Here is a 20315-nt window from a genome sequence, read left to right as displayed (position 1 = left end):
GTGGGAGGAAGAAACATTAACTTCAACAGCTGTTTCTTGACCCCGGCTGTCAGTCTTCCCAAGAATAAATTTTGGAGAGTCCTATTTGAAACAAAGAGGGAGTTTTGGGGGAGAGAAAAGTTGGTTGGTTCCAGGGCAGCCGCCCAAAGAAGCAGGGAACAAGATGTTTGCAGTTACCATGCAGCTTGCAAGCCTCTGCCGGGTGCAGGCAAGGAGCAAAGTAACTTGAAAGCTCCCCTCTCCGCGCCCTGTGCCTGCAGCTTCCCCCCCTAACGCGCGCCCAGATCCAGCGCCGGTGGTAAGAGCCGAAGCTCGACTACAGTAATTCCCCAGCTCGGGCGGCTTGAAACTGCTCGGGCTGAATAGCATTTGCTGTTCCGTCCTGTGGCAGCCTCCCGCCGCCGCTGCCGCGCTCCCTGCAAAGCAGCTCTCATTATCCCGGAAGTTGTGCTGACACAGTCTCGCTGCCACCAGAAGTTTGTCAACATCAAACTTCTCCTGTGTGGGGTACGTTCACCTTCCACGAGTATTTAATCGAGCCAACAAGCAAACAAACAAACCCAAATAAACCTGCCCGTGATGTCATGGTCTTCCCCCCCCCCCACTCTTTTCCTGGAAGGGCTGGGGGCTGTTTGGAATTTGCTGGTGGGTTCTGAGAGCGCCTATGGGTTTCTGGGGGGCTGGGTTTGGGGGGGGGCAGGGACCGGTCCGGGTGGGCAGTGAGGAAGGGGCTGCGGGGAGCAGTGCGGGGCTGTTGGGGTTGGAGGCTGGAGGGCTTGCAGAGAGAGCTGGGGCCAAGCGGCAGTTTGGTCCTGCAGCCTGTTGGCTTCCGCTTGTTTTGAGGTTGCACCAACTGGGCGAAGGTGGCTTTGCATCCTAGCCCGCCACAAAGGTTATTTGGAAGCAGCGGCCAGGAAAAGCAGGAGAGTGCCCCCACTCCCATGCCCACTATGCATTTAACACTCTTACAGGACGTTTAAACCTCTTTCGGAATAAAGGGCGTTGGGGTCATAAAATGCATTTTGAGACTTAACACTGCCACACAAGGTGAATCCTGGGATATGACCACGTCTGTCTTTAGTGGGTCTCTTCAGATACCAAGACGGGCTCTCTAAACTTCAGACTCCGTGCCTCTCAACTCCCCTTAGTTTAAGTTGCCAGGAACCTGGTTTGGTTGTTTGTGGTTTCCAGTTGCTCCCCACTTAGATGCTTTGGTGCTCCCCCAAAGCTGGAGTGAGAGTGGACAGGGCAGCTGGGATTAACCCTTTCCCTTCCGTACGTAGTACTTACGTTTAGACCTTCGATCCTGCTCAGAGGTTGGGTGGGCCTGAAGGAACTGAGAGGAACGGGCCTTCTTGAAATAAGGCTGCCTGCACACCACAGTTTTTCCAGCCAGGGGTTGATGAAAGTTGCTGATTCTGAGTTTGGCTCTAATTTCCAAGGGCTAAGAGCTACAACACTCAAATCCAGGATCTTAGATAATGAGGATGATACCCCTCCATTTCCCATCCCCATCTTGCAATGTCAGTTTATACAGGGGCAACTAAAAGGGCCCAGTGTCTCAACAGTGAGCTGACCAAAGCCTGCCTTCTTGACTTGAAGTTGTATCCGCTGAGGAGACAGCAGTATTGTTCCTTGTCCTCAAAAATAAATTTGAGTGGAAATAAACAACTCCAAAGAGAATTATCCAACTGTACCATTGCTGGAACGGGGAGGAAGTTGAATCCACTTAGGGAGCCAGAAGCTAAGTTTTTCTTCTTGTTGGTCTGCCCTTAATGACTATGGGCTTAGAAAAATTAGCCTGTAGGCGTGTATCTTCAATAACAAGAAGACACTCTCCTTGTTTTTCAAGCTAACCTAAACAGGGAAATTGTACTGGCCTCTAGGGCCCAGCTCATCTCAGATATACACCAAACCGCCTAACAACCAGAGGGGACAGAATGCCAAACCTAAAGACTGGGTAAGGGAGGCATTTCTCAGGATTGGAATTTACTTTTGACAAATCCATAGATTTAACTCCAATCATAAGACAGGATGTCCTTACATATATGTGGTCCCACACATGTAAACCACCCCCAAAGCACAGGGGGAAATGCGTTTTGCTAAAAATACAGTTGCTCACTAGAATGAATTTTCCCATTTGGCCATGCTTCAAAACTTTCCAAATATCCAGACTTCTTTTCTTAAGGTTATATTTTAATCTTATTTATTTCCTCATAATCCACAAATATGACTCAACATGTACCACAGTGGATGCTGTGAATCGAGGAGATGTGGAGGATCCCATCTCTAACTCCATATGCATGAATATTTTGTCCTGGTTGTTAATCTGTCATAGTGTAAAAAGCCTGATTTATAAAGGCCGTAGGGCTTTAGCAGAATAAGGTCTTGCGTGGTTCATACAGTTGGGTTTATTTACAAATAAAACTATTTTGCATTTCTGCCTTTGATTTCCTAGTTTCACAAGGATAATTTCCAGAGTTTACTGTTTCCCCTTCAAAAGTGGGAGCAGTGACCACAAGGAAACAATTTCTTCATACAGCGATGTGAGCTCTGTGCGCATCTGGCTTTGGTTACTTTGTAAGGTAAATATCACTAAATGTTCATCAGAATCTTTGGGGATGGAAGGCACTGGACTTGTGAGGACAGTCTACTACGAAATACTGGGAGTGCAGTGCAGAAGAATGTCAAACAACTGGGTCCCTTCACAGAGGTAATTGGGTCAACCCTGGTATTCTTGAAAGTGGAGATTGATTTGAAAAAAAAAACATAAGTATTTTCAATTTAATTTTGGTTACATTTAGGATATTTTAGTCAGTATGACTATTAGAATTTTACCCCAGGAATTCAATTAGAACAGAATCCTTTGGAAAAAAATATGTACTTTCTAATGAATGTATACTTTCCTAATGAAAACGTAGAGTTTCTTTTTACTTTTTGCTAATTACATTTTAAATAATGAAATTATTGTAATTATTTTTATTTAAGGGCAAAATAATCTGTATAGATAATAGCCAAACCTAACCAGAGTGCTTTAAAAATTAATGAATATTAATGAAGTTGATGAGTAACACAATACTGCCCCTGCCTGCTTCAGGAAAACAAATGTATCCACTGTGTTCTCCCAAAATAACCACCTTTGGCTATCGATGGTTAAAATAAATTTATCGCTAAAATCATTGTACATGATGTAATTTTTGCAATTCATGAGACTTGGCCCTGTTTACTAGATTTAGGTCTCTTTCCAAAAAACCAAATCTGTCTTATCTTTTGACATGCCTGAATGCCATTTCTGTTCATTAATTTCCCATCTCAACACGTTTCTCTCTCAGTTTTCTGGGCTCCCCTCCCCCATTGTTTTAGCAGTCCAAGTACAGCACTCAGGGCTTTCGGGCCTCCGTTTATAGCTGGTGCACAGAGAGTAGCCCCCTTACTCAGCACTTCCATTCATCCTAATTTGTCTAAACGGATTGGAAGCTGCCCATAAAATTTTCCAATGACAGTGACAACTGGACGTCAATCAAAGGACCCCACCCGTTTCAACCTTGCTTGTGTGAAGCTAATGCTTGTGTATATTTTTTCAGTAACAGAGACGAGGCTATTGTGGTTTTTTTTTTTTTTAATCTTGTTTCATTTTTGTTTGTTTATTTATTTATTTTTTTCCCCTAGCTTGCTAAGACAAGTTTCCCAGGCAGATCACTGGTTAGCATTAGGCTAGATTTTTTTTTTTTATCAGTGAACACCAGATAGACAAAGGGAAAGAAATACCACGTGAATTTAAATGATTGAAAATCCATTCTTGTAAGATCATTTTTGAGACTCTAAATTCAAAATCCTACAGTTTTACTTCAAATGAGTTTGTAATGAGAAAAGTAGAATCATTTTCAGTAAGCTAGCAAATTTAGGTCAAAATGAAAGGTGTTGGGAGCAGGGTGGGATATGAGGGAGGGAGGGAGGGAGGGAGGGGCTGGAAGGAAGGGAGAGAGAGTCCTGCTTCTGTTTGGGACTTATTGAATCCATATCTCTGTATTTTGGACACTGATTCACCCTGCTCTGTGTGCTGGACTCTACTGTGTGATTCCTGTTTGTTCTTTCCCATAAGCAGGTCAGTCCTTAAGTGCTACCTACTAGGTGAAGGTGCTTGTTTGAGACTTGATGCCAGTTTTAATCTGTGATTATTCCGGTTGCTCTTGAAGTCTATCCTGTAACATGCTTTTATATGTCCAGGGCTTGCTGCTGCAGTTAAAAAAAACAAAACACCAAAACAATCAATCAAACAAACAAACAAACAAAAGCAAAAGAAAACAAACAAACAAAAGCCCCAAACCTGTGTTGATACTAAAGAGAGCAGCAAACCCTTGATAATAATTATAGTTTGATGTCTTAGCACCACATGGAGTAGCCATTTCCCCCCTAAAGTTGTCGTGAACTTTCCTTGCCCGAAAGTTTACCGCTTGGACTTCTTTCATCTGGAACTGTCTGGAATGAAGCTAGCCTTTGTACTGGGGACGAGCGGCCGTAGTTTCTCTTCCCCTTACCCGGTGGCAGGATGTTTAATTTCACTCCTGTGACCTAAAGAATGTGTACTGACGTTTGGAAAGTGGAATGTGGGAAGTGTCTCTGGTCAGAGCAAAAGTGGGGATTGGGCCCATGATGCTCCGCAGGACTCTTTGCGCAGGACTTGTCACTGCGATAACTGTGAGGCACGCTACTCTGTCAGGCGGGTGGGCGGGCGTGCAGAAGTCAGTGCTTTTCAGGGTTTGCACCGTCCCCTCCCTGTGGTCACCCTCAGGTTCATTGTGGCAATTATTTCTGAGCACTGGATGTGTTTTGGGGTCCTGTAGTACTTTCTTTCCAAATTTGCTGAATATATGGTAAAATGAGATTTCTTTTTTTTTTTTTCCTAATTGTCTTTTCTGCAAGCTAGACCTGTTTTCTAAAACCCAGACTGGGCATTCTGCTCTGTTCACAGCTAGAAACAAAGGGTCCCAAATTAGGGTTCAGATCTGGCTCTCTTGGTTATGATTTTGGGGGAAAGTAATATTTTTTCCCATGTAGATATAAGCCAACTGCCTCTTTTAGGAATAAGAAAAAAATAGCATTGTTAATAGACAATGCTAACTCAGTTCAAGGTTGCCTCAGGGAATTAGATACGGGGAGGCTTAGGCCGATCTGACTTCATTTCTGAGGTCTACAGCTTATGCGATGGCCACCCTCCTAGGGGCTACATAGTGTGTTTACTTCCTGTTCGTTTCCTGAGTTCTTCCAACTCCAGTGAGAATAGATCTCGAAAGTCTCTGTGCTCAGAGGCCTCGTAAATCTTCTTCTGGTCCCTGGCTCCCTCTCATGACCATGTACTTGTCTCTTCTCTCTGTCATTATTAGAGCATCCACCTGTCCCACCCCAGAGTTTGTCCCCTCAGACCTCCTCTGGAGCTCCAGTACACAGCTGTGGAGTGCCAGATACCACCCTAGGGACGCAGGATGACAGGTTTGGTGGCCACTCGCATGATCGTTAAGGCCCAGGTTAGCCTTTATTTCCCTAATATCTCATCTTAGAAAGGTTATTTTTATCAGAGGATCCCAAAGGCGGAGATTTTCTAGAATAGGCATGTAAACTGAGGCCACACCCCAGCTGTGGCTCCTGGAGAATCCACTACTCAGGGCCCCAAAGCCCTCTCAAACATTTTATGAACACTAGAGGGCTCACAATGAATCCCCCAGTGCTTTTAAAAGTCCCAGAACCCCAATTAGCCAGTGCTTGTAACTACATCAGGCCCACTTCTATTGGAAGGGCAAGAAGAAGCTTTGGGGTAGGCTAAAAATGACAAGGATGGATGTCTTCCATCCTACCACTCCAAGGAGAGGACTATAGGACAAGCAGCTGAAAGGACACACATCCAGGCCAGACTCTTGACGACTCCTGGGCAGTAGGCCAAGTACTGGGCCAAGCACTGGGCATGGCTCCAGAGGCTGGGCCCCTGCCCAGGGCACTCACTGGTTCAGAGCCGGCAGAAAAGAGCAGTCTTGGCAGCAGGAAAGTGAGTTGAACAGATTGGGAAAGAGCAAAACCAGGCAGGCCAGGATGCTGTGTCACTAGGTCTGATCGGCCTACCAGCCGTGGGGATGGAGCCTCAGGTCTCCTACAGCTATGGGAGGTGGGTGCTGGCAGTAGGGTCCAGTCCAGGGAATGGAAAGACCAGTGGCCCCAGCCTCAGGGAAGCAGGAGAAGGACAAAGCATCACTGTGCTGCAGAGAAAACTTTGGTGAGGTACCCTTCTGTGAAGTAGGATGTCTCAGACTAGCTTAGTGTATCAGCTCCATGTACCCCCGAGAGCGAGTGGATCTAAAGGCCAGGGTTCCCCAGTGTCCCTCTGCTTTATAATGTCAAAAATCTTGGGACACCCAACTGAGAGGCTTCTTTGAGAGAGGAATGAAAATCTTTTGATCCTATTAGTTCATTTCTCCTTTTCAGTTCTTACACTAATTTTATAAGGGAACAGACAAGGATAGACACACACGCACAGATACACACACACACACACACACACACACACACACACACACACAGATCCACACATAGACACCCACATACAGAATACACAGGCACATATACACACACAGATACACACAGATGTATACACATGAGCACACACCCACAGACACAGATACACACATAGACACACACGTACAGATATATACACGCAGGCACACGCAGAGACACACCCACACCCACATACAGACATATACACATAGACACACACACACACACACACACACACACACACACACACACACACATACCACCTCCAGGCACAGAAAGGCCTCAGGACAGCAGCAAGATAACCAAGAAAGGTTGGGGAGTCACCTCCCCCACCCCACGCACTATAACACATCCCTGGTATCGCTATGAGCCACTGTGTCTCTTCTGTAAGGATGAAAAGAAGGAAGGCCATTCTTCCTCACTCCTAAACCTAAAGGAAGATAAAACAGGCAGTTTCAGAAATTCTTGGACCTGGAGGAATGAATATAAGCAGCTACCAGACAGTCATGGTGGCACAAGTCTGTCAATTCAGAATTACGAAGCCAAGATAGGAGATAAGACCAGTTTGGGTACGTGGTGAGACCCTGTATTACCAAGCAAGCCAAGTCAGATCTAAAATCGGATCCTGACTGTGGTAGAGAGGACTCCGTTCAGGGGTTTGTTTTAAGAGATCTCACAAGAGCTTTTTATATGTGCTGGATTTTGAGAGCTACAGACACATGGTTTAAGAAAAATATCTTCTTCCTTTTTCTTAACTCATGAAGAAAAGAGCCTTCCCTTTCTTCTGCTATTTTTGGAAGCTTTATAGTCCCTTTGTGAGATGTCTTTCTTTCTGTTTACCTTCAGATAAGATGGATTTCATGTTGGTGTAGCTGGCAGGAGAGGGTTACAGACATGTCTTAGTTTGTCCACTAACGAAAGATTACAAAATTCAACTTTCTAAGTGCTTAAAATGTGGTAACTCCATTTTACAGATAGAAAAATGGGCCAAGAGAAGTGAGACCTCATGCCAAGTCAGGCCGAGGGGGGAAAATTCGATTTCAAAGCGGGACATGATGCCCCAAGCAGTGTGTGCTGATCAAGTCGCTTAATCTCTACTTAGTTGGGTGGCATCATTGATCTAATTCGTAGATTGTATTAGGAAGCCATTCCGTGGTTTCTACATAGTGTTCTTGCTTGAGACCTCGGTGAACAGGTGAAATCACAAGTCAGGCTCTATTGCTGGGTTTGTCTAGCGTTGGAATGGATGATATTTGAAAATCATTTCTAAACACTCGAACCAGCCGATAAACTATCTCTAAACGAATGCACATGAAAATCCAAAGACGATTTCTTAAAAGAAAGGCAATAACCAGCTGCAATACTACACGGCCTCTCTAGAGCTTTGAAGCTGGTTTTAAGAAATTGATCTGGTTCCACCCTTGCTTTATGAAGGCCATAAAGCCTGTCTACTCTTCCTGGCTCATCTCCCTAGACAGGATTTCCAACGCACTCTAGCACAGCTTTGCTTCCGCTGTTCCCAAGCTGACAACACACCTTTTGGTTGGGAGTGCTGCAGTTCAGTGCTCAAAGCCACGCTGCCGACGGTGCCTTCTGTGGGAAGCCCCCTCATCCCACTTCCCCAGGGAAACTTACTCTCCTCTGGGCTCCCACAAAACTCTTACTCTGGGTTCGAGCGCTGCTACAAGACAAGAGGCTGCAATGGTTTGTCTCAGGAGCACTTCCAGGCCAAACACTGTGATTTACTTATCTTTATGTATGTCACGAACCAGCAAAGTCTACAGCGTATTTTAAGTGCTGTATAACACTTGTTAAATGAATGAAAAGGTTAAGTGGTGTGGGCTATTTATTTATTTAATTTTTTATTAAAGTGAGGTGGGCTGTTCAAGGGGATCTCACCGGTTTTCAGTCAGCCAACCTAGAATTCTTGGTCGGTCACTGTGATGAAAGACATGATCTTGAAGAACTGGACGTGCGTGCTCTTGTGCGCATAAACTTCCTACTTTCACTGAAGTAGGATAAACACTGCTGAAGAACATGATCTGATGAAATTACTCGGTGGGTAAAAGTACTTCCGGTGCAAGCCTGGAGTCCGGGTTTAATCCTCAGGGAGGAGGGATAACCAGAAGGTTGTCTTCTGGCTTCCGCATCGTCCACGTGTGCACCCACTCACACAAATAATATTTTTTCTTTCACAGAACACACCTTGGGATAGGTTAGGAAAAAAACAACTAAAATCCCGACAAAGAGCAGTTACCGAATCGGCGTGGCTGCGAGCAGAGCTCAGTTTGGTTTACTGGCTGAGCTGGGTTCCGGCTGAAAGACTTGAAGAACAACAGCACTCGCTGTTCATTCAGTGCTTTTCTGTGCTTAGAAACTGTGCTGTCTTTCCCCTCCATTTCTCCAAAGATTAGGGAAACCCTGCTCCCCATAGCCATCCTATACTAATAACACAGAGAAGCAGAGTGAGCAAAATGAGGGAGGTCCTAGCTGCACTTCTCCTAAGACCAGAACCTTTATCATGAAAAATGACACCCATAGTTCCACATGGTCACCTGTGCTCGAAGGAGTGGAAGCGCCGGGCTCTGCAGGCCCTGAACAGTCTTTCCTTCCAGCTTTATCCAGAACAACGCATGCTGCATTTCTCCCCTCTGACCATAAAGCCATCTGTGATTGGCTGCTCCCTACAGACCCTTCTCCGTGCTCTTCTCCCTGCCCACTAGGCTTCCTCTGTCCGTTTATTATGTTAACTAAGCTCAGTCTTCCCACAGTAGGAGTAATTTCCTTAACTTCTCTGGTCTAGTCTTTTCACTCCTTCCCTTCCCCTCTCTCTCCTCAACTCCTTCTCTCTCACCCCATTGTTTTGTTTTGTTTATTCTTTGAGTCAGGGTCTCACACTTTGTCTCAGAGTGGTCTTGAACTTGTGACCCTCTGCCTCAGCCTCCCAGATGCGAGGGTTACCAGCAAGCATGGACACCCACAGCAAGCACCAGGCACCTTGTCATCATCTTAGCTCTTGCATAAGGAGCAGAGTTTCAGTCCCCAAAACCCATATAAAAGTCTGGGCATGATGGTGCCTACTTAGAATCCCGGTGCTGAGGAAGCAGAGATGGGAGGATGTCTGTAGCTTATTGTCCAGTCAGCCTAGCTGAGTTGTAAGTCTCTGGTCCAACTGAGAGTCCTTGTCTTTAAAAAAAAAAAAAGGTTTCTGCAAAACAGTTCCAAAGTTTGAGGGCTCTCCTTGAAGGTTTATTTATATTTATTAAATCATATTCTCCAATTTACGTTCTCCTATTTATGTAAACTCCGAGAGCAGAGACTTTGCCCATTTTTTAAAAAGACATTATATATGAGTACACTGTAGCTGCGCCTTCAGACACACCAGAAGAGGGCATCAGATCTCATTACAGATGGTTGAGAGCCATCATGTAGCTTCTGGGATTTGAACTCAGGACCTTTGGAAGAGCAGTCAGTGCTCTTAACCACTGAGCCATCGCTCCTGCCCATGGCTGAGTTTGCCCATTTTTGCAACAATGTATCTCAAGTTTCTAGCATAGTGCTGAAAAGGGAGTGTGCCTTGATAGAATGAGGTCGGGCACAGAAGCAGGCTTGCATACACATAAGACTAAATCCAAAGTATGTGTTCGGAAGAAATTCTTTCCCCAAATATACTGAGGTTGGAGAACCATTAAATAGACGGCAGCAGGTATTTTGGTTGTGCATTCTTTCTTTGACTCTCTCTCTCATGTGCCAGGTTCCCAGATCAATCTTAAGGATACACTATGAATGACACATTGAGGCTTGCTCTCAGGCTTCCATTAAGACTTCCCTTTATGGGGTTGGGGATTTAGCTCAGTGGTAGAGCGCTTGCTTAGCAACCACAAGGCCCTGGGTTTGGTCCCCAGCTCTGAAAAAAAAAAAAAGACTTCCCTTTATTATGTACAAGCCAATGGTAGCTATCTCCATACAATAATAATGTAAACATAGCGAGTATATAGTGGACCAAGCTATGTTATACTACATGTTATATATTCTTTAATATTGGTGTCACACACTTACCAGTTCCATTGATTTTTCACACGACCACCAACTGATGGCATTTTATCACCTCTAGTTTTAAAGCTGAAGAAAGGAACCCTCGGAGGCATTAAATTTCTTATTAAAGATTATTCACTTGGAATGCAACCAGAGACCTTGGTCTGGATGACACTGGTGTTATCTTTTTGGGTATTAGAGATAGGCATGAGAATTAGGCAGAAATAAATCTGAAATTCTTCCAGTGTCCCAGTCTCCAGCCACAACCTCCCACCTTTCTGGGAATAAAAAGAAACCGAGGGACTTACACTTTCAGTATTTTTCCTCACAGGGGGTGGGAGGTGACATGGTTCCCACTCTCCTGGATTTTTATTCCTATAAGTCTTTATATGTGTGGGAGGATGGTTTGTTTCAATAACTCTGACATGTTAGTGTGTCCTTCTAGATTGGGTTCCGGTGGGAATATACTACTTCCTGGCAGAAATCCACGGCCAGAATCCCCCTGCTCCACCCTCCAGAAAGTCACGTCTTGTCTTTAGTGGATTAGGTTTCGAAGTTTCTTCAGGCAGAGAGGTTTCTGTGGCTCAGCCCCCGCGGAGGACCGAGGTGCGTGCGCTGGCAGAGAACTGCGCAGGCTTCCACAGTATCCTTGATCCCTGGCAATAGTGGGGAGGAGGAGTCGTTTTCCTTTTCTGGCCGTCTCAGGTTGGAGTTCCCTGACCACACTTCTGGTAAGCACTCTTCTGCTTGTACTGTTCACGTCTGCTCTCCGTATGTACTTTTCGGTAGTCCAGACTTTGGCACTCCAGTGAGCAGTTCACTTGCAACAGTTAACTCAGGTTTGTACGAGGCTGTGATAGATCCAGCCACGGTGGCCGTACAGCGACAGCAATGGCTTCTCAAGTAAGGCTTGAACAGAAGTGGAGTTGGAGAGTCAGCAAGAGGTTAGACACAGGGGCATGAAAGCTTTGTCCGTCCGTCTCTTTAACCATATTCCTCATCCACCCACTGCTTCTAATTTACCATCTGACCCGGGATTCCTCATCCTGTCATTCAAACCTCTGCTTCTTTGCACTGCTATCTTGCAGACTTCCTGTCGTGATTCATTCTGTCTTCCACCTTCAACTTCTTCTTTGACTGGTCCTTTACCTCCAGCCTAAACGTTTCTCTTTTTAACTAAACTACTCACAGTGCCAGTTTACACACTTCATCTCGTATTTTTTTTTCACCTTCTATTCTATTCTCTGTTAACTGCTTTCACTTTCAGTGTTCCTAGGCCACAGTGGAAAGTCTAAGGACATCTTTATAGTGAGGCTAGCAGGATGTCTCCTTTACACTGGACAGTGTCTGTCATTTATCTTGTACCAAGGTTCTGGTCCCACTGCTCCACCCCCCACAGATCTTCCTAGGTACTCTCTCTCTCTGCCTCTTATAATGTTCCTGCCCTTCCTTATAATGTTCTACCCCATCCTGGGGTGATCAACTACTCCATGGTTTTAACTTTTAACTATATATTGATGATACTCAGAACTCTATACAGCCAATACAGTTCTCTACCTAGAACTTCAAATATTTGCTAAATATTATACATTGGTGTTCCAAGGATGCTTCAAATTCAACATAATGAAGACAACTGATTGTCATACTCTCAAGTCTGTTTTCAGAATCAGTTTGTAATACACAGATGCCTAGCCATGCACACAATATTGTGAGAATCACCTTTGTCCTCTGACTACCCATTTAACCACACTGCTGATGGTCCAAAATATTTAGGTACTTGACTGCCTTCCTTGTAGCAGCCACTAATGGCTACCTGCCCACGAAACTGCCCCCCCCCCGCCTTGACTGGGAAATAAAACAAAACAAACAAAATAGAATAGAATAGAACCTTCCCCCCATTTTGTTCTGGCATCCACACGATTCTCAAATGTTACATGCTTGAGGAAAACCTGGCGTCAGTCTCAGCTCCAGCTTCCATGGAGAAGTCTTGGTCTACCTTTATCGAGCCAATTATTGATGATTCCTATTAAAGAACAACTCAGAAATGTTTCATTAGCTCTTTGCAGAAAAGTGTTGGTGACAAATGAGAGCAAACTCATAGGTTATGAAGGAGGCTGGGAGAAGGAAAGAGTCCTGGTGGCATTCTGGGCAGATTAAGTCTTGTTTCATATTCCTCATAAACTGATTAGCCAGCAGCTGCTGTTTTCACTCTTCTGTCACTTTTGCCAAGTCTGTTGCTTTTTCTACCTTCTACTAATTTAACTAGTCTAGGAAGACTTCCTAGACCATCCCTGAACACACACACACACACACACACACACACACACACACACACACACACACACACTATGCCAGATCGTCCATGACTCTAATTAATTACTCTAATATTCTAGATATTCTAAGGAGAGGAGGAGCCTCTTGTTGAGGAAGTGGACATGTGCTACATGCTAACACAACCTACATCAGTAGAGAAGAGCACAGTGTGACATAATGTCTGGGAGGCACCAATGCAAAAAGGTTCGGGAACTTCCATGTTCTGCAACTGTAGAGGCTGGATGTTTTCTTTCCAACACTTCAACTCTAACACATGTGGTTACTGATTTTACAGTCTAAAATAACCAGAGAAACACTCCCTTATGACACACCCAACTAAATCTGCCACCAATTTAGCATTTAAGTACCATGCTTATAAAATTCCTAACAGCCTTGCTATTGATGCACACCAAGGGCCAGTGATACTTTACAGAAAGAGTATAAAGGTCTCATTTGATTCATCTCCCACTGAATACTTCATATGAAAACTGAGCTTCCACAGTGCTTTCAACAATTCCTCTAGCCTCTTAGTTTGAAAATTTTCAAGTATAAAGAATACTTATACCCTTTGCCCAGAATTACCAATTATTAACATTTTTATATGTCTCACAACATGTAAAAACACAACATGTAAATATATATATAAATATATATTATATTATATTATATTATTATTTATTATAAATTTATATATTTACATGTTATATATATTTTGGTGAATAGTCTACAGTCAATTGCTGATGTCATGGTTTGATTATCTCATCCTTTACCATATATCTCCTAATAGCAAGACTTCTTTTCTACGTAGTCACTGGTATGTCTGGACATGTAACACCAATACAACAGTTTACCTAACACATAAGTTACACTCAAATTTCTTTTCTGAATAAAATAACTGTTCTGATTCTGATCTTTTAACTTTTCCCCATTAGCTTCATGTTGGTAAGAATTGTTCATTCTATTTAGCTGCTGTTGGTTTTCTTTATTTGTGTATAATGACGCCTCTACAACTGTCACAACATTAATACTTGTAAAGAATTAAACTTCATTCTGTAGATCGCTCTACATTCTTTATCTCAGTGCTGGATTCAGGTCAAATGGTTTTGGTAAGAATTTCATGTTTAAAACAAATCCTTTTTTTCTACAGACATTGTGCCTTTAATCCCAGAATTTGGGAGGCAAAGACAGGTAGGTGGAGCTGTATAAACCAAAGGCCAGCCTAGTTTACATAGAGAGTTCTAAGCCAGGCCAACCTACATAGTGAGATACTGTCTAAAAAAACAAAAAAAGCAATTTCCTTCTTAGTACATTTTTGAGGAGACATGGTGAAGGGTCATCTTGTCATCTCTACCAGATTAGATACTAGACATACTCCTGGGCATGCCTGTGATGACAGCTATCCCAGAGCAGTTAACCGATGAGGGAAGAGCCACCTTAACTGCAGGTGGTACCATCCCATGGGCCTGAGGTCCCAGGCTGAATAAAAAGGGGGAAAGGAAAAAGGAAGCTGGGCATCACTCATTCGGCACACCGGCTGGCTGCCTCACACTCCTGATGCTGTGCCTGTAGCCACACCCACAGTTAAACCTACCCTGCCAGGATACACTGTACTCGTGGTGAACCTTCCTTAAGTTGATTATTATATTTGGTCACAGCACTGACAAATTAACTAGTGCAGTTATAATCGGTGCTGTAGTTTGGATCTCCCCTTCACCTCCCCCATTTAGTTATATTTAGCAACTGAATTATTTATTGTAGTAGCTTCCCAAAAGTAAGACCACCATCTTCATGTACTGAACACTTGGGAATAAAAGAGACGATTACACTTGGCAGTTACATTTTTTAAAAAGTTCAAAATTATTTGTTAAATTTTATTAAAAACATTCTTAACATGTTGGGAAAAATAATTTTCTGTAAGATTGTCTCAAATCCATAATAGTCTTTGTTTATGCAGATCTGACAAGCTTACTGATGTCTAATATCTCAAACTTGTAGATTGACAGTTAAAAGTAGCATCATGTAATATAAGGAAGAGATTAATCCAGAGTCCAGAATCCTTGTTTGTCCCAGGACCTTAAGAAAATTGTATGTCCTTCCTGGATTTGCCTCTTATACATAATATAGAATGAGAACTTTGGAATCTTTAGAATTCTGTATTTTAGACTGGATTTTTAATTCATTGGTTTTGTTGTTTTGTTTTGTTGTTTTGTGCTAGTGGTGTTAGGGATTGACTCTAGACCTCACCCATGATAGGTAAATGCTTTATCACTGAGTCGCCTTCCTAAACCCAAATCCCATCATTTAAAAGGTTCATTTTGTCTACAGTTAATTGCTAAACATTTTTTAGAGTCATTCTTACTCATCATTTTAAGTATTTATGCCGTGTGCAAGATCAAATTAGCTATGCTATTTTTTTACCTCAAGAAATAATAGAAAAGTAAATAGACCCTGTGGAAACCATTCCACCAGCTTTCACATGAAGCAGAACCTCAACTGATCAGTGGCCATCCTGCCTGGACTTGAGTACTTGAGGTGACACCACTGGATGTCCTGGAGAATATGATCAAGTTATAATTTTTCTGGAGTTTTGCCTGACTAGTTTTGGTTGTCCATGACAATCTGTGACGTCCTCCACCTCAGCTCCCCTTACCATTCTCTAACAGTGTGGCACTGTACTTGAGTGTGTCTGCACACACAGTCCGGCTCTTTTCTACCCAGCTCCTCTCTCATTGTTTGTGACCTGCACCGTGATGAAAAGGAAATCCCTTGGCACTTGGCTCTCACTATCTGGTCATCATCTCCCCGTGAGTGTGGCTGTTGTCTGCTCAGCTTGGACAGTCACATCAGCACTCCTAATTACACCAGGTATACTCAGCCATTTATTTATATGCCAAACACCAAGTGAAAAGTTGCATGACGTAAAACAGTTGTGCAGGGAAACAAAATATTAATTCAGAATGGTCTAAGGTGAGGGTAACTTTAGAATAAAAATGTTTATTTTCTTATGTTGTATCTTGACCAAGCAAATGCCACTGACTACATCATATGCTAGTCATATAGAAGAATAGCAATATTTTCAGAGGGAAAAAAAGACGTTTGCCAACTTGTTCATATGTAACCGACAATGCTGTCTATGTAACTATTGTTGACTGTAGACACAGGGAGTAGCAAATATTGGTTCTAGTGTGTGGGTAATGCACACAGTTTAAGTTGAAGGCAGACCTTAACAATCGTAGACAAAGACGTGACTATGAAGATATGGATGGTTGTAAATATGAGCACTTATATTTAGAAATCAGAATTAAATACTATTATCAGGCCTTTAAAAATTATTTATGTTATGAGGCCTCAAAAGGACAAAATCATTTCTCCAGAGACGCAGCTCTCTGGGGATAGAGCCAGAGGGAATGACTGCTTTCAAGGTTAAGGTAACTTCTCAAGGTTTCCAAGCTGTCATTCAGGCATCTTCGGGCCTCGGGTGGTGTAGGGCCTGCCTAACAGGATGACTGCTTACTTCCCTCAGCTAGAAACAGACTGTCTTCGGGTATGTTACAGACTGTGGCTCCACATAAGGATATAAATTAGAGAAAAGGGTTCCAGTATTAAAATGCTCATGTGTATTTAAATATTTGTATCCATGTCTGATCTGTTTAGTCATGGATTTTTTCCCCTATAGCAATTAGTCAATAATAGTAAAAGGTTGAAAATTATTTGACTTTCATATATTTTTACTTAAATGCTTCATAAAGGTTTCCCACAGATAAAGATACCCATGAGAAAACTGGATAAAACCCTGTCTTGCTAGCTTCACAATCTTCCCTTGGCTAGGCCCCCACATTATTTAGTTATTTCAGATGAAGAGAAATAAGATATGGTAGAGGCCAGGGGAAGAAGTAAAAATCCAAGCAAGTTTAGGTTTCAGTAAACTTACCCAGCCCTCACCTCGTGGGAGGAGTGCTGTTGACTGGAAGCTTGGGATCACATTGTAGGAACGCTCATCTCCGCAGCTCTGTTCCTTTTCCAATGTTTCTTCACAGAAATGAAACTGTGGTGGAGAGCAGATTCATAAAGCACATTTGCCACACCTCAATTCATATCAGACTCCCATTCCTGACGTTAATGACAGTTACCCAGTTTGTTGCTTAAGGTTCCTGAATAGCCTGAATTTTGGTTTCCTGGGCTTTCTGGCTTTTTAGTTAGCGAGTGATTGTGAAGTTCACTCAGCGCCTTAAATTACACCTGGTCGTTTGTCTTCTCTTGATTCTAAAAGGGGGCTTTATCAACCAAATAGATTCTAGTAGAATATTGAAAATAAAATCTGAGGCTTGGTGGTTGTGGCTCACACCTTTAATCCCAGCACCTGGGAGGCAAAGATAGGTGGACCTCTGTTGCTGTAAAATTAAATTTTGCCCCGCACTAGATCCAGCACCATAGTGCCCCAAGATATCTTCATCTCAGTCAGCAAAGCTTCTCACCAGCTCTGCTCCATTCCATATCAAACTGCTGATGGCCTCTCTCTGAGCCTGGCAACAATCTCTCTACCCGTCTAGTTCCCAAGGCAGGCTGCCATGATGCCAGACATACACATGTCGCCAGCCACCACAGACTCTCTTGAACTTAAATCGCCACATGAAAGAACACACAACACAATAACCTCTGATCCAATGATGAGATATAATTTGCTCATCTAGACACACAAAGCCCTGTACACACCCATCTCTTAAGAATATTCATAACAACTTGTAAATGTGCATAGAGGAATCTTAACTTCCACCACCATGTTCTCTCTGCTGCTTCTCTCTTCTCCCTTTGTCTCCTGTCTCCTCCCCCTCTCTAAAATTTTTCTCCCGCCCATCCTTTCTTCTCGTCCAATGACAGGCCTCGTTCTATCCTATACCTGCCTTCACCTGTGTAATAACAACATCCTACAGACCTCTGTGAGTTTGAGCCTATCCTGGTATACAGAGTGAGCTCCAGGATAGCCAGGACTACACAGAGAAACCCTGTCTTTAAAAAACAACCATCAGGGACTGGAGAGATGGCTCAGTGGTTAGCGGTGGTTACTGCTCTTCCAGAGGTCCTGAGTTCAATTCCCAGCAACCACATGGTGGCTCACAACCATCTGTAATGGAATCTGCTTCCCTCTTCTGGTGTGCCTGAAGACATATACTTGTCTACATAAAATAAAATAATTCTTAAAAAAAAAAAACACCAATAAACAAATAAAATCTGTGGATGGATGTCTTAGGCTGAGTTCTCCATTGATAAACCTGTTTTCATAATCAAAATCCACAAATGTTTTAGTTACGAACTCTTTCCTTTATTAGAGTAATTAAATTCATTAAAATGAAAATGAATTTAAAAACACAGGTGTTAGGAACATGACTTAAAAACCACTTTTTGCAATTTAAAGGCCATTTTGTGTGACTGACATGAAATACTGTGTTGTCTGAGCTTGCCATTGGGCAACTCTGTAAGAGCAAGGCCTTGGAAGCAAGCCCCTGGCAGGTCACTGGGCAGCTCAGGAGTGTTTAGTTCAGGATAGGCCTTGATATGTTAGTGAGCTACCCAGACATGGTGCTAATGTACTGGTGAACCAGCCCCAAACTGTGAGCCCTGTGAGTACAAAGCTACCGACCGGCTAATGAAATGATACAAAAGTTGTAACTTTGGATCTCTGAGATCGCATTGCTAGCCCTCCCCCAACTCTGCTTCTTTATCCTCTGTTACGCATCAGCAAGAGGACTTGAGACTATGTGCAGGGACCCTGGCTTCAGTGACCACAGAACTGTCGCTGAGTCTACACTAGCCCTTGGCCTAGGCTCTCTCAGACTTCCTAGTACTATCTTCCTGCTTGCTACAGCTGAAAAGAAGTCACAGCGGACTTGGGTCGAACCTGCAAGCTTCTGAAGCGTCCTTGATGGAGATTCCCCAGTGGAACCTCATTATACAGGTGAAGGCAGGTACAAGATGGAACGAGGCCTGCCATTGGACGAGAAGAAAGGATGGGCACAAGAAAAGTCTGAGAGAGGGGGAGGAGACGGGAGCGAAAGGGAGAAGAGAGAAGCTGCAGAGGGAACATGGAGGTGGTTGTTAAGATTCCTCTCTGCACCTGTACAAGTTGTTATGAACATTCTTAAGTGGTGGATGTGAACAGGACTTTGTGTGTCTAGATGAGCATTTTCTGCCCAAACAACCGTTCCCTGCTTGGTGAAACGTTTGTTGAGCTTCTATTTTAGCACACAACGTCATAGAGAATGTTTGTTTGAAGAAACGGAGCATATTCGAAAGACAAATCTTGTATGGGCGTCCTAATTGCTGAGCATCTTACCGTCCATAGCCCTGCTCTCTGCACAGGGAAGAAGAATTTCCATCTTAAAAATTTTATTAACATTCATACAGAAAATTAGGATTCTCGGGGTCATAACTTTACCGTTCTGGCCGTGTGACAGGTGTCCAGCTGTCCTTGGTGCACGAGTTTTCCTTTACTGCCTGTGGGGATGTGGATGGACGGTAAGCTCCAAGGACGTGCAGTAAACACTGGCAGGAGTGTTTCTCAGCCAACCCAGCACGAGGAGAAAAGTGCTGGGAAAAGAGACAATTCCTTTTGAAAGATGGATAAGCTACACTTAGAAATTTCCATTACTGATGAAAAAAACTAATTGCTTTTCTCTCTCCTAAAAACCAAAATTCCTTCAGCTCTTGAAGGAGAAAATTCTTCATGTAGTCTACTTAGAGTGTTTTTTCCTCGAAACTATAGAGAACCCTGGACACCCAAAGCAACCTTCTGAGAAGATACACTGCTGATGTGTTGAAGAGAAAAGTCAGGCCGGAGAGATGACTTTACTAAGCTTGCTGTGCAAACCTGAGGCCCTGGAGTAAGTGCCCAGCCAGTCACTGCTCCTCATGCTTATTTCCCAGCACTGACAGGAGGAATCCTGGGGCTTCCTGACAAGGCTGTCTAGCTAAGTGCTCAACTCTGAGTGAGTGAAAGATCTTCTCTCAAATAAGCAAAGTAGAGAGAGATCAAAGTTGACATTAGATGTTGACCTCTGGCCTCCACTCAAACATACTCTTTCTATAGGGGTGCACAATACATCACACACACACACACACACACACACACACACACACACACACACACACACACACACACAGAGAGAGAGAGAGAGAGAGAGAGAGGATGACAATGTTTCTAGATCTGTAGATGATTAGATCAGTAACCGGTTTGTTAAAGCGTCTATGGCCTGGGTGATTAATTCCTGTTTATGACTTAGGCAACAACACATTAAGAGAAATCACCATTGCGAGTCGTATCTTGGTCATCTTTTCGGGCTTAAATTCTTTTTTTCTGACCAGTTATACTCAAACGTATATTATTTTTTCCCTTAAGGCCAGTGACTTGTTATTAACTTGACAAATAA

At 43.4% G+C, this 20315-nt stretch overlaps 2 long non-coding RNA genes across 3 annotated transcripts in view; one reads left to right on the top strand and one right to left on the bottom strand.

Annotated features, from left to right (window-relative positions):
- The window catches only part of LOC134485571 (uncharacterized), a 32535-nt gene continuing 12220 nt past the window's right edge, over nt 1–20315 (top strand). Inside the window, exons 1-2 of the long non-coding RNA XR_010063697.1 lie at nt 1–507; nt 2459–19769. This is a non-coding gene — a long non-coding RNA (uncharacterized LOC134485571). The remainder of the gene's footprint in view (nt 508–2458; nt 19770–20315) is intronic.
- On the bottom strand, nt 10897–18918 carry LOC134485570 (uncharacterized). Of its 2 annotated transcripts, none has more exons than XR_010063695.1 (4): nt 18788–18918; nt 16823–16936; nt 12467–12601; nt 10897–11487 (listed from the first exon to the last, which is right to left on the bottom strand). It is a non-coding gene; the product is annotated as an uncharacterized LOC134485570 (long non-coding RNA). The 2 variants fall into 2 exon arrangements; XR_010063696.1 differs by having other exon boundaries at nt 16834–16936.

This window comes from Rattus norvegicus, chromosome 2 (assembly GCF_036323735.1).
Source record: "Rattus norvegicus strain BN/NHsdMcwi chromosome 2, GRCr8, whole genome shotgun sequence".
Classification (NCBI taxonomy): domain Eukaryota; kingdom Metazoa; phylum Chordata; class Mammalia; order Rodentia; family Muridae; genus Rattus; species Rattus norvegicus.
Note: the sequence above shows the minus strand (reverse complement) of the source record. Positions and strands in the feature narration are given on the sequence as shown.